Consider the following 12472-nt stretch of genomic DNA (forward strand, 5'->3'; position numbering starts at 1 on the left):
ATCACCTTTCCCACAGCTGCTGTGTCATACAACGTGTTACAGATTGCAATTTAATTGGGACTACAGTCAACCCAGATAACCCTTTTCTCTGTTAAAGACATCAGCTAGAGCGGCAGCACATGCACGGCTTTGGGTCAAGACCCGCTTGCTCTGGCTGGTTTCGGTTCAAGTGCTCACTCAGTACCAGGCTGGGTATGGGCAGAGGCCAGCAGCAAGCTACCGTAGTGGTCTCTGTGTTTCAAAGGTGGTTGAGGGTTTCTTGCAGCACACTCTCTTGGTCAGCTATCCAAGACCAGGTCTTTTTCTTAACTTGAAGAGTTAAATATTCAGAGTATCTTGACAGTAGATGATTATTTTCTACTATTTAGGGGGTTCTTACTGATGTAAAATTGTTCTCTAATTCACATTGCAGATGTTTAGGAAGCATTAAATAGTTTTGAAAAGCTGATCCCACTGTACATTAATATTTAAGCATGTAGATTTGCAATTTCCTGTGTTTCGTCAGCATGATCTCTTTATAAGCTTTCATAGAAGGGCCCTGGTGCTTTCCTATCAGGCTAAGTTTCACGTTATTAGAAATCACTAGTACTGCCAACTAAGCCCCCAGCCTGAAGTTCTGATAACGTGTGGTTGTGACAGTTCCGTGTTTGACCAGAAATTTTCCCTTCAGTAGTAAATTGTTTTGTTGACTTCACCACTGACCATTGCTTTGAAGGCTCTGTTGCTTCAAAGAACAAACTGTCAGCCAGCAGGAAGATGCATAAGTTTTGGATGAAAGCTCAACGTAATAAGAATTTTTTAAAAGTTATACTGCTTCATACCAAAGGCCCATCAGTGTCCAGTGGTACAGCAGTAGTAAATGCTTAAGGAGGGGAAGAAAGAAGACATACAGCAGTCCTTCTGTGCGTGCACTCCTTGCTACCACTTAAACTCACTCAAATAACTCTGGTTTTCATTTTCCTATTTCTTCTGGTCTGCCACCAGGTACTGCCTCCAAGCAGAAGGGCTAGATAAAATTAGCAAAACCATGAAGAAATGGTCTTTTCTGAAGCTGAAACAGTCTTGCATTTGAAGCAAAAAAAATTTTAAAGATTCCTAACCCCTCTTTTTCAGCCAAAGCTTTGCTGTGAACAGTGGGCTTTTCATTCCAGCAATAACTGAAAACAGAAAATGTGTCAATACTGACTGACTCCTGTAAGTATTTGTGTACAGAAGCTATTTTCAGGGTATTAATTGCCAGCTGTGAGTTCATAGTCACCTGCAAGTGCCGTTAACGCCCTGTAGCGGATGTGACTTAGCAGGTAAGATCGTTATAGCAGGAGAAAACAGAACTGCTTTTGCTTGTCTTTTGCTACATGTGTTGGGTGCTCAGAACTGCGTGATCCGAGACTCAGCCGTGAGGTTCGTGTGAAGTGCCCGTGGCTGTGGTTGCTGTGGGAACCGTGGCGCTGAATTTCAAGGCATGGAAACGCCGCCGTTCTCAGCCGCCGCTTTAATACCGGTCTGTTGTTGTTTGATATCTGTTAGGAAATTCGGGGCATAAAGTATTCATGCGTTTTTATATTCATATAAAAACCAAAGTATTCACGCGCTTCGTATTTCCTTGTAGTCGCTGATAGGATCACCCTGAATGTATGGGGTGAATAAAATCGGCTCTTCAACCCTCCTATTAAGAAAAATAATTCTTTATAAATGAAGAAGCAAACCTCTGCCGCTGGCGCAGCCCCTGGCTTTTCCATCACCCGCTCCGCTGTTTGCCCGGAGGCCCCGCTGGGCATGCCGAGCCCCCAGCCCTGTCGCAGGGGCTGCAGGAGGGCAGGTTGCAGTGCCGGCAGCGGCCGCAGGGTGCCCCTCCAGGGCCGGGGCTCGCCGGGAGCAGCCCCGGGGCCGGCCGGCTCCGCAGGGCACCGGCGCAGCAAAAACCCCCGGCTCGCTTTTCTCCAGTTTCCCCAAAAAGCGACCCTGCCGAGCGGGGCAGGCGTAACACCCAACAGCTAAACGCCTTTCCGGCTTTTTGGAGTCCTCGTTTTCCTGCTGGCAGATGTAATTAATGAAGCTGCTCTGCTCTTCATCCTTTGGTAATCGCCCTCATCAAGGCTGTAAGTTGCAGCCAGCCCTTTCGAAAATAACCCGGGATCGCTTGCCATTTATATTGCGCTGTGTTAAGTAACTCCGTAAAGCCTTACGCCTGGCATTTTCCATGCCTGGAGTCTGTTTTAATCTTCAAACAAATCTTGTCACTCGTGCTTTGAGCAAGCAAGAAATGAAACTTCCTTATTTGCTCAGGAGTTCTTCATATTACATATTTTGCTGAGGCTTTTGCTTTTATTGTAACCAAAGTTTGCAGTCGGGGGATTAGCAGTGACTGGTGCTAATGTTTATGGCCCTGATGTTTGGATTCCGGGAGTGGAAGTGTAGAAGCTGCTTCTTGCAGCTGATCTCAGGCTTCGTGTTCTTTCTGCAGAAAGGACTCCTTGCTGCAGATAGAGCCAGGAGGAGCGCACCGAGCCCTTGTGTGCCTCGTGAGGCTGCTCTGTACCGGAGTCACGGCATTGGTGAGCAGCGCTCGGCGCTTTGGGCACAGGCACGCACGAGGAGCGGTGAGCAGAGCTTTGTTCTCAGCAAGTTCTGCTCCTCGTCACCGAGAGACGTGGCAGCAGCCACCAGGAGCAAATGTGTTTGGTCAAATACGTGTACTTCAATGGTTTTATCTAACTGACCCCTTTGTCACCGCCATCTGAAATTTACTGCTGTCTTCTCATCTTTGGGAGAGATGAGCATTGGCTGAACCCTCCTGGCTGAATGCTTCTTCTAATTAAAGTCTAGATTCAAGTAACAGTCAATTTTTGAGGTTTCCTCTGCTGTCAGAGCTCTGTGAATCTCTCCAGACAGGATAAGCGCTGTTCTAGCTGGGGAAAGAGTACAAGTGCTCCAGGGCCCACTTAAGTGTCTCAACACAAGTCTGTGGTACAGAGCTTGGCAAACGGGAAGGCGTCTCCTCAGTGTTAAATTGCTGCAGCAAATCCTTCCACCTGGAGGACGGCTGAGCTCAAGGAAGCACCAGACTGTAATGAATTGTTGAATTCAGAGCAGTCCTGTGATGAAGAGGAGCAGGAGTCATCCCATCTAGATGACTTTTGCCCCTCAGCACTTTCCAGATTTCCTATTAGGGAAGAGAACGCTGCACCAGCAAGTGCTTCCATTTTTCTCCTCCGTGGCCCTTTGGATCTGCACAGGGAAGACATTGCAATTGCAAGTAGTTTTCACAAGTTGTGAAGGGAAAGAGAGCAGGTGCTGTCTGGTGGTGGAAGAGGAGCTCCGTGAGCACCACCTGAAGTGGCCTGGGGTCATATGGATTGTGAGGCCCAGCTGCAAACCTCCCTGCACTGTCTCAGAGTGGTGCAAACAGCTCTTGGGGTAAAGCTGCAGCTTGCAGGGGCTGCACAGGAAGGCCCCTTCCTCCTCTGAGCTCTCAGGTCTCACAGGGCTTGCAGGGACTTCTACACAGATCTGTTTGACAAACCCAGTTGAAGCCAGCTTGCAGGTCCACAAGTTACAGGGAGGACAGATCCAGCAGACGGGTACACGTGCTCACACGGTGCATGGCTGCATAAAGCTTATTTCTCCAGGAAACTGGGCAATAAAAGCCCATGATGGTTCACAGCAGAGACCAGATCCCACAGTTGAGGCAGCTCTCCTTAAGCGGTTGCTTTTCAGGTCAGAGCTGCACTCGGGGTGAATTCTGGTAAAATAGGGATGGATTCAGCTGAGCGCAAGAGAGCTGAGGTCTCATTTGTGTACCTAATGATGCTGGTAACTTAAAATATTTATAGCAAAGGAAAACATAAAATGGGAAGGACGAGAACTAACATGTAGGGGGAAACACAGTGTTTAAACCATCTGTTACCTGCATCCAGCATCTCTCATTAACTTATTGTTACCTTTATCCTCCCCTTCTGCCCTATGACAGCATGTGAGAACAACAAATATTACAGTCTTACCCTTGCATGTCACTTGGATGATGCCATTTTCCAGTTTTCTGTATGTCTTGGAAGCAGCAGCATTCAGCATTTGGACTGCAAGGCTGAGCTTCATTCATTTAGCGGCTGAGTTAGGGGAAGGGAGGGGATGAAAACAAGTCCTAAATTTGGAATGAGCCAAACATAGACATGTTGCTAATGGAAAACCAAAAACTTGGAAGTAAAGCTCTGGATCAGCATGATGCTGCATTGAAATTGGTGGTTTGCTGACTGTACCTGTTGCACTCAGGGCTGTAACTGGCCCTTTTATCTTTACTGACTGCTTAGACACATGTCCTGGCTGGGGGTGCATGGGTGCTACTGGCAGTCACCTCTCATGCAATGTCATCTGGTGGCAGAGAAACAGAGATTTGTACTGAGAAATTCACTGGTGATATGGCAACCCTGTGAGTATGGTGTTGCAGAGGATGAAGACAAATGAGGCCAAATTGTGATCTCCCAAAGAGGTCTGATTCCTCTTCCCCCCCCTCACTCCCAGGATGGTGCAGGGCGCTGTTATGGGGCTCTCCTTTCTCCTGCCACCACTGCTTGACCTTTGGAGCCTGGAGACAGAAAAAGGTAATTTCTTGCCCTTACCATGTCTAGGCTGCACTGGCCTGCTCCAATGGCTACAGAAGCCCCACAGCCCAAGAGGTGGGAGACCCCGATTCAGCCTGACAGTGGCTTCCCCCCGAACGCAGAAACCCTTCAGCTGTTAGTGCAGAGACATAAACAAGTGGGGGTGCTGGCCTATCTCTGCTATGAGTTCAGTAGTGTTTTTCCAACACAAACCTTTTTAAAAAGACCAGCTCAAATTTACACGTATTTTTTAGAATAATATCCACTTCTTTGTCGTACCATTTGGTGGGGCTGGGATGTCTCAAGCCATGCCTTCTGCCCAGCCTGAGCACCCTGCAGCCTGCTGGGGGGCAAATCCAGGAGCTTCCACTTCTCAGCATCCCCAGCAGTGTCTTGGAAACAGCGCAGTAACTCCGTCTTTTCAAATGAAATTACCACTGGAAACAGCTCTGAAGATTACAGCAAACTGAGCCTACAAAGTCCTTGCTCGTCACTGTAACTTGCCCTCCCTTAGCTACCCTGTGGACAAGCAGGCAGGCTGGAGACATCTCCAACGTGTGGGTCACGCTGGCAGTGACCTCTTGTGTGGTATTGGCTTTGTCGAACTGGCTGTGCTAGAGGAAGATTTTCTGGCTGCCTCTCACACTGCTTCAGCACGCAGTGAAGGGGACAGGCTCCATAGGCGTCTGTAAGTGCAGTGCAGGAGAGGTGGCTTCTCCAGCCCTGTCTGTGACTGCCTAAGCTGCAGCACCCGACACACGTGCTAGTGCCAGGCTGAAGGCAAAACAAAGCCTCAGGCTCCTCTCCGAGGGATGCAGAATGATGGCCGGCCTGGCTCCTGCCTTGACACATCAGGGCTGAGGCATGGGCAGCTTCTGCAGCAAAGGTGCTCTTCATGTAGCTTAGGAGGACCTCAGGCCACTCTCTGGCACCCTGAAGAATGTCTTGTGCTGCTGTAGAAACCTTCAGTGTGCACACAAAGAGAGCATGGCCATCAGCAAACCGAAGCTCCCAAACCAGTGCTTCAGATTGTAGTGCAGCAAGTTGTCTGCCCTGCCATGTAGTTGTACAATTTGCTGTTGAGTCTAAAAGGCACGTGGCCTCCTTTACCCACATTTCTGGGGCATGTGGCAAAGGAAACTAGGTGTTAAGCCAAGTAGGAGCTAGAATGCAGCCCTGCTCAGCCTTGATGCCATCAGAGACAAAAAGGCCTGCCAGCAATCCCACTCAACAGCTGCGGTGTGGAAAATCCCAGAGTGGGCTGAGATTCAGGAAAAGGTACTAAATCCCATCTCTGAGAGTGATGGGGTCTCTAAGTAGGCCATCTCGCTCCAGAGAATCCACACAGACTGTGTGATCCCAGTACATGGAGGACAAGGGGGTGCCAAGAGGCAGAGTGCAGCCTGAAGCCTGTCTACACTGTGCAATTAGTCATTTACTTCTGTGTGCGGTTTTGGGTACCACATGGTAAGAAGTACATAAAACTATTAGAGAGTGCCCAAAGGAGGGCTACAGAGATGGTGAAGGGTCTGGAGGGGAGGATGTACGAGAAGCGGCTGAGGTCCCTTGGTTTGTTCAGCCCAGAGCAGAGCAGGCTGAGGGGAGGCCTCATGGCGGCCTGCAGCTCCCTCACGAGGGGAGCGGAGGGGCAGGCGCTGAGCTCTGCTCTCTGGGGACAGCGACAGGACCCGAGGGGACGGCATGGAGCTGGGACAGGGGAGGGTCAGGCGGGGGGTTAGGGAAAGGTTCTGCACCCAGAGGGTGGTCGGGCACTGGGACAGGCTCCCCACGGTCACAGCACCGAACCTGTCAGAGTGCAAGCAGTGTCTGGACACCACTGTCAGACACAGGGTCTGGTTTTTGGGTGGTCCTGTGTGGAGCCAGGAGTTGGACTCAATGACACTTGTGGTCCCTTCCAACTCGGCACATTCTGTGATTCCATCTTCAGAACCAGGAGACCGCACAGAAATGGAGCAGAGTCCCAAAGAGGACAGGCTGCAGCACTGACCTCCCTGAGGGAGAGACCCACTTCCGTGCTATTTTTTGTGTTACAACCCAAGCATATTCACCAGTATTCGCTGCTGCTGCCTTCCTGCCCCCAGGAACCAGCCTGGGCTGTGGGAGAAGACCCACAAGAAGGAAGTTCCCACTCCTGGCACATCCTTCTCTAGTTGTACTTTTCCACAGACAAGCACCCTACTCTGCTGCCATCTTCCTCTCTGTCACAGTGGCCGTGGCAGGTGGCAGTGGAGGAATGCTGCCTAACCATAGCAAAAGCCTCTTCCTATCTCAGCCGGTTTCATTTCTCTTTTTTGGCCTGAGGCCAGGCTGGGTTGGGGCCAGGACGTTTCCTAGCCCATATTTCTCGTCTAGTTGCTAGACTAACTTCTCCTTTTGCTGGCTGTTCTGCTCGCTGCTACGTGGCCTTGCTTTGGAAGGCCCTTCCATGCTGGCCAGGCTAGGGACTGTGTGAAAGAGGAAGGGCAGGGCCTGGCTGCGCACATGGGGACTGGTGCTGCTTGTGCAAGTTTGTCACAAGGCAGGAAGAGCAGGAGTCAAACTTTCCTAAGGCTAAGTCTCTTCCTGGCTGTCTCAGACTTCTGGATGAGTCTGGCTGACGTGGAGGATAGCAAAAGCTCTCTGTTGGTAGATATAAGCAGAGGAGTTTGTGAGAAGATCCCAAATTTTCTTCTCAGTGAAGTAAAGCAGTAACTTCTCACAGTGTTGTGAGAATTTTGCTGAAATTGTTTCTCTCCTGGAGAAGAGAAGGGAAAGGGGATCATAGCATCCAAGGACGCCCAGGAGGACCATCAAGCCTGCATTACAGTCATGGAGCTCAGAGAAGAACTTGGAGGAGTGACATTTTTTTTTTCATCTTCCATGGGAATGATTCATCGACCCCATGATTATCTGTCCTGTGGGCAAGCTGCTGCTATGCTTTTCAGAGGCCATAAATATTCAGTCAGCTCAGGCAGACGCTTGGCCAGCCATGTCTCTGGGGAGCCAGAAAATCTCTTGAATCCTCACCATAAGGATCTGATATCTGTCTGAAGCAGTGCTGAAAAGCGCTGTTCTCTTTGACAGCTCTGGCTATCGCCACAATGTGGCCGCCTGTGTCAGAGCTGTCCTGCATGCATCCAGGAGAGGAGAGCAAGGAGATGAGACCCAGGAATAGTGTCTGAAGCTGGGGGACGTGTCCTAAAGTCTCCCTGCCTGGGTAACTGTGACCATCTCACCACCACTGCAAAAGGAAACAAGTTTTTTTTACAAATCTCTTACCCAACAGCAACCGAGAAAAAACGTAGTGTTGGCTCTTGCTTGGGCTGTCACACACTTGAATTCGATGTTTTCTCCCTTGGCAGAGAAGGAGCGAAGCCGCCCTCCAGTTTGGCGCTAGCCGAGAGCATCGCCGCTTCCCCTCCTGCCTGGTCCCCAGAGCGGTTCCTGGGGTGCCAGCTGGGCTGCCCCGTGCCACACACTGCGGGTGGCGTCCCCAGATGATCTGAGGGAAGGAGCACTTGTCACCAGGAAGCACAGGTCTCGCGGATGCCTTTTGAAGGCACTTGGGAGCGGGCAGGGCTGAAGTACCGAGTTCCTGGAGCAGGAACGTGCCGGAAGCCTGGAGGAAAAGCGGTCGTGGAGATAATAATGGCAGTGACAATCACGAGAGAGGGGACTGAGCTCAACACAAAGACAACCCGTCAACCAAAGCAGACATCTGTTTCCGTGGAAAAAGTCTTCTGTTGCTGTGATGAGCCTGTGCCCCTCCTTGCCTTCAGGGAGCTGGGAGGAGGAGAAAAGAGGGAAAAGGAAGGACAGGGGTAGCCCAACGCACTGCTGGCCAGGCCTGGCTGACGGCAAAGCCCCATGCCTTGGTGTGCACATACGGAAAAGGGCTTCTGGTCCATGGGCAAGGTTTACTGAGAGGTAACCCCGCCTACTGTTTGCAGACAGCACTATGGCTTCTGTGAACGCCTGAGCCAAGCTGAACCTTATCAGGGTGGCAGGGTGAACACATCAGCCGAAACCCTAATGCACTGAAGGAAGCATCACAGCAGGCTTGCAGGTTTTGCAAGCCCCCTTGGTGGGGGTTGCTCCAGAGAAGCACCACCCAGGCGGTAGGAAGGGGGAATCAGTTCCTGGGACCCATCACCTCTGCCGCGGGCTGCCCCGTTTGTAGCAATGCCCTGCTGCGCTCCAGAGCTGAGCCCTTCACAAACTGAGAGCATCCCCAAACACACCCGAGCTCCTGACACGCTCGCCAAGGGTTGCTGCCTCCAGCCTGCACGAACACCAGGACAGCCCAGAGTTTAAACTATATCCTTTAATAGGAACACCGGACGGCTGCTTCTAGCGCAGGCAGAAAGGAGCATTCCCCATTCAAAGCCTGCACGCGGGAAGCGAGAGGACCGAGGGGGAACCGAAATGCCCTGATTTGGAAGTCTCTACTAGAAAGGCGGCCGTTCCGTGCGCCTGGGCCAAGGGAGATATTTTTACTCAGCGTCTGCTCAGTGTAGAGACGCCAGCCCGCGCTCCTGGCCCCGATGAACGTGACTTTGACCTACGGCAAGCGCGGGAGCTACTGCCAGCTCCTCAGCACCAATCCTGCTTGGGGCCGGGGCTCGCTGGCGATGCCACATGGGGGGCTGCATCCCTCGCCCTGCACCTCGAGGGGCTGCCCTGCTCCGTGCAGCTCACCCCACGTCCTGCACACGCTGGGGCTGGGAAGGGAGATGCTGAAGCATAAACAGGCGGTGTGTTTAAAAATAAGCTGAGAAAACAGCGAAGCAGGAGGGCATCGCTCTCGTTTCCATGAGAACGAGGGAAGGAAGCTGCCAGGAGAGCCTGGCTCCGGCTGCGGGTTTCCTACGGCACTGTCACGCGCTGATGGGCTTTCTCCTTGGCTCGTGCCTGCTTTTACCCCCTTTCCTTATTCGGGCTGCTGAGGATGGAGCCTGGCTGCCATCCCCATACACTGCAAATGCTCCTGCCAGCCCCGAGCCCCTCTGCTGCCAGTGCCAGCACCCGGACACGAGGGGTCCCACGGCCCCCAACAGCCAAAGCCTCAAGGGCAAAGCAGAGTCCCTGAAACTGGGGGCTAGGAGAGGGCCACATCTGCTCTGGGGTGTTAGTGCTGGGAAAGTGAGAGGCTGCACCAAGCTGGGTGGTAGGGTGACGTGCCCTGTGGTGGTCTCCCCACATCGGCGGGAGGTGGCCTTAAGGGGGAGCAGCGTCCCCAGCCGGGGAGGAGCAAGTGGACCGTGGGGCTCTTCACCTTTGGTAACTTGCTTTTTTACAGTCTTCTCAGTTCCCACGAGACATTCGGCAGGCATGCCATTTCTGAAGGGCAGGCAGCAGGGAGAGGAAAGGTTGAGCTCTCTGGAGACCTGCGTACTTTATTTTTACTTTTGTTTTTGTTTCTTTAATCTGGAGGAAGGAACAGACTAAAAGTGGCATAAATAAAAATCCAGCTAGTTGGGACAAAAATACTTGGTCAAAATCCCTGCCCAGGGCTGTGAGTGAGTTTGTGCTTGAGAGATGTTCAGCTAAGGGGGGGATTCTGCGTGTCAAACCTGGATTCTATATTTTCTATAGTCCTTCGGGAGAAGAGCAGTGACCAGACTCCAAAGCTCACCTCCAAAGCTGAGTGGGAGGGCAGAGGCCCACGTCCAAGAGGGAGGCACCAAGAGCCACCCTTCCTGCCCAGCCCCAGCAGAGCTGCTTCCTCCACTGCAAACAGGGATAAAGATGCTCCTGGAGGGCTGGTTAAAAGCCTGCGTGCTGCTTTGCAAAAACTGCAACTTTATACAGACCCATAGTAACGTTATTACTGAGCCCAGCATCAGCTGAAGGAGTGGTCTTGTTTTCTTTTCCAAGCCAGAGGCTGGGGTTTCACAGTTGTCGATGTCCCCAGCCCCAGCCCTGGGGGTTTCCTTCCCCTGGGTCAGGGTCACATCCCCCAGTGAGCAGCTGCTGCTAGTGGGGGCTCTGTGGGGTTCTGCCTTGGAAAGGAAAGGAAAGAAATTACTGCCAAGCTGTCGGAGCTTCTCAAATATACTTTAGCTGCATGCTTTGTGCAGAGTGGAAACGACAAGGCTTAAAATAAATATATATTTAATCTCCATCTTATTTTGCAAATATCCTGCAGTCTGAGTCTGGCTTGATAAGAGTCTTTCACCGCAGTTTACCTCTCTGAGAGGCTCACTTCTGAGGCCCAAAATATCCCCAGGAAGGGCTCGCTGGTAAGCTGCAGCCACTCGGACACGGCCGTCGTGTCCCAGCCTTGTCGCAGCCAGCGCTCGGGGGCTTTCTCGGGGGGGGAAGAAAGGCAAGAAGGGACATGCTGGGCAACAGCACGTGGAGGATTATGCGCCAAGTTCAAAGATTAGTGGTTCTTTTATTGGGTTTTCCCCTAAGCTCAATATTAACTGATGCCGAATGGCCCGCACAGAAGTCAGAAGCAAAGATTAATCAAGGCTTAGCGGTGGGGGCTTGTGTTTGGGAGGGTGATGGGGCTGAGAGTGCAGCAAGAGACAAAGTGCCCCCCCCCCTTCCTTTTCTGGCACCCAGGAACATACTTCTTAGCATCTTACCAGCAGGCACAAGTCGTTTCATCCTGCTTCCTGGTGTTCTGAGCCTTTTTAATAACCGTTCAGCCTCGAATAGCTCTTGGTTTTATAAGTGCATTTCATCGTTTCTCTGTATCTTCTTGATGTGCATAATGCAAAACCCTTTTAGGTAAACTGACACGTGTTTTCAGTGATCCCTTCTCTGGGTTAGCTTTAACTTAAAGTGAATAAACAGAGCTGAAAGGCAAATCAGCAGGGCGTTTTAAACAAATCTAGAGGATGACTCTCTGGAGGAGCTGTTCCCTGCGTAGGCTTCACTCTTGAACTAAATTGTATGAAAAATCTCAATGTGGCCACACCAATGGCAAGAGAAATGGAGATGATGGAGAGAGAGAAGGAGGGTGTACAGGTACAGCAGGAAATAATGGCTGAAAGAGCACATAGGCTAAATACGAACATGTGTCATTGCTGTTTTTAACACTGATTATATAAAAGTATTTGGAAAAGGCACACTGACCATCTGCTGCCCGTGCCCCTTCAGGGGCTCCAGCTGACCAGCCACTCGCTGACCTTTCTCATAACCACTGCTTGAAGCCTGTTTTTTTTTTTTTTTTGATTCCTTGTCAGGAAAACGAACACACAAACAAAACAACTAAAACTTCCATCTGCTTAAAAAAAAATACAAAAACCGGCGGGCATTTTGGGAGAGCTTCCTTTGACGATGCTGCCCCCAGTGCAGTTTTGCGACGCAGCCTGTCATCGTCACCATCACTCTGGTGTCCAAGCAGAAGGGTTTTTCTCGACAACCCTCCACTCTCCGGCATTGCCACTGTGGTTATACCTGCAGGTATCTGCAGGAGTCACGGAGAGCCTGGGACCAGCGCTGCACAGAGCCTCCTTCTCGTGGCCTTTGGAGGAGGCAGCACACAGCTCTGCCACCGTCCCTGCCCCTCAGGGTGCTGCTGGCTTTCACCCAGCTCTTATTTTCACGAGCAGAAGCAACGTTTGTGAGACCAGGCGATCCCCTCCCCGTGGTGATGCCGTCCTTGTCACCTTGCTCAGCCCGGGCAGTGGCACACGCTGCTGCCCCCCACGGCAGGCAGCTCCCCCCATGCTCAGCTGCATGGGCCCGTCCTGCTGACAAGCCTCTCTGCAAACCACGGGGCTCATTGCAAAATAGGTAAACAAATAAATAATCAGCCCAGCGAACGACCAAACCAAACCACCAAGTACCAGAAAACACCCAGCTTACAGCCTGCGGCTGGACGCGTGCCCTGCTCGCTGGCAGCGTGGTTATGGTGGCCT

Source organism: Anser anser (genome assembly GCF_964211835.1).
Source record: "Anser anser genome assembly, chromosome: 5".
NCBI classification, from domain to species: domain Eukaryota; kingdom Metazoa; phylum Chordata; class Aves; order Anseriformes; family Anatidae; genus Anser; species Anser anser.